The sequence below is a fragment of the Colobus angolensis genome, unplaced genomic scaffold, assembly GCF_000951035.1.
Source record: "Colobus angolensis palliatus isolate OR3802 unplaced genomic scaffold, Cang.pa_1.0 Scaffold13, whole genome shotgun sequence".
In the NCBI taxonomy this organism is placed as follows: Eukaryota; Metazoa; Chordata; class Mammalia; order Primates; family Cercopithecidae; genus Colobus; species Colobus angolensis.
Window position 1 is genome coordinate 5072122 of NW_012114252.1, and position 2377 is coordinate 5074498.

Here is a 2377-nt window from a genome sequence, read left to right on the forward strand (position 1 = left end):
AGCCTGGAGTGCAGTGCCACGATCTTGGCTCACTGCACCCTCTGCCTCCCAGGTTCAAGCGATTCTCCCATCTCAGCCTCCAAGTAGCTGGGATTACAGGTGCATGCTACCACACCTGGCTAATTTTTGTATTTTTAGTAGAGATGAGTTTTCACCATGTTGGCCAGGCTGGTCTTGAACTCCTGATCTCAGGTGATCCACCCACCTCACTTCCCAAAGTGTTGGGATTACAGGTGTGAGCCACCGCACCCAGCCCACTTTATATACTTTTGACTGTGAATTTTTTTCTGAGATATATGGATTACTTTTATAATAAAGAACCCTTGCAGTTTTTTTAATCCCAAAATATTAATACTTCCAGCATATTCAGCCAGAAATACTGAAAATGTTGGGTATATGGTAGGAGGTGGTCCCTCAATATTTTTTTTTTCTAAATGGTGAAGTCTGTTATGAGAACTTGCTTATATGTTATAGAAGCTTGTTGTTAAATGAAAATCATTTATATACATTTATTCATGAAATAATTTTGAGTTCCTGCTTTTGTTACCTGTGGAGGGTCTTGACTGCAAGTTGTCCAGGTTCTTGGCATTTTGACCAAAGAATTGGACAAAAGGCACAGCAAAGCAAGGAAAGAATGACGCAACAAAAGAACGAAAGCAGAAATTTATTGAAAATGAAAGTACATGGCCAGGCGCCGTGGCTCACACCTGTAATCCCAGCACTTTGGGAGGCCAAGACGGGAGGATCTCTTGAGGTCAGGAGTTGGAGATCAGCCTGGTCGACATAGTGAAACCCGGTCTCTACTAAAAATCCAAAATTAGCCGGGTGTGGTGGTGAGCACCTGTAATCCCAGCTGGAGGCTGAGGCAGGAGAATCACTTGAACCTGGGAGGCGGAGGTTGCAGTGAGCCGAGATTGTGCCACTGCACTCCAGGCTGGGCGACAGAACGAGACTCTGTCTCAAAAAAAGAAAATGAAAGTACACTCCACAGTATGGGAGCCTCCCGAGCAGCGCAAAAGGACCTGAATACATAATCATCTTGGATCCAAATACCCTCTAGAGGTTTCCCACTGGCCACTTGGAGCTCACCTCATGTAAATGAAGTGGTGGCCCCCAATAGGTCTGATTCCTTGGGAAAAGCAACAAGTCAGGGGCTGAAGTGGAGTTACAAAGGTCACACTCCTGTGCAAACATCTGATTGGTTGCAAAAAGCAATGTTACAGAGTTACAAAGTTGTACTTCTATGCAAATGAAGTCTCAGCTGGCAATCAGTCTGATTGGGTAGGGACAGCCAATTTCTTATCTGCCTCCAGAAAAGGTGGGGATTTGCAAAGGGCATATAGCCTATGGTCCTTTTGTTACTTAGGGTGGAAAGTTAGGGTTTTTCTTTAAATTTAGTTCTAGGTGTGAAAAGGCCTTAGGTTCCCTGCCCCCAGGACCTGTTCTCCTGCCTCACTTTCATTAAGACAGGTAGGGCACGGTGGCTCACGCCTGTAATCCCAGCACTTTGGGAGGCCAAGGCGGGCAGATCACCTGAGTTCGGGAGTTCGAGACCAGTCTGATCAATAGGGAGAAATCTCATCTCTACTAAAAATACAAAATTAGCCGGGTGTGGTGGCGCATGACTCCAATCCCAGCTACTCGGGAGGCAAAGGCGGGAGAATTGCTTGAACCTGGGAGTCAGAGGTTGCGGTGAGCCGAGATCGAGCCATTGCACTCCAGTCTGAGCAACAAGAGCGAAACTCTGTCTCAAAAAAAAAAAAAAAAGTATAATCGCTGATCAGCTGGAGCTGACAGTAGAGGCGGAGATTTCAGACACATGAATGGATACTTACAGTACAGTGCCTGAGCGCTCTGGTAGGGAAGTAAGGGATTCTGGTGCCAGGGGCATCTACTACAGACTTAGGGGTTTGAGAAAGGCTTCTTAAAGTGCCTTGGGAAGGAGGAGTAAAGGAGGAAAAGGAAGATGAGGAGGTCCAGTATTGGAATAAGCAGAAGTATTCCAGCCAGAGGGATCAGGGACCCTAGAAGGGAGAACTTGGGAGTGTTCAGGAAACCAACGGCGGTAAGGATGGAGATGAGAAAAAAAATGGACATTTGAGAGGCTGGAGAGCCATGAGAACCTTTTGCAGCAAATTGTTTCCTACAGCTTTCTGTGCCTGTAGGATAGAGATGGACTGTAGCCAATTAGAACGAAGACTGTAAAGACGGTCTTTGCCATAGGCCAAGAAAGTGATGAACCGAGTAGGACTGTGGTGGCTGCTTCCCACCCTCACCAGAAGACGGGCTACTCCACACTTGTAATTGAATTCACTGAATGGGGGGTGGGGGCGGCTACAATTCCCAGCGGTCTTGTCAGCGGGGGTTGGGTGGGGTG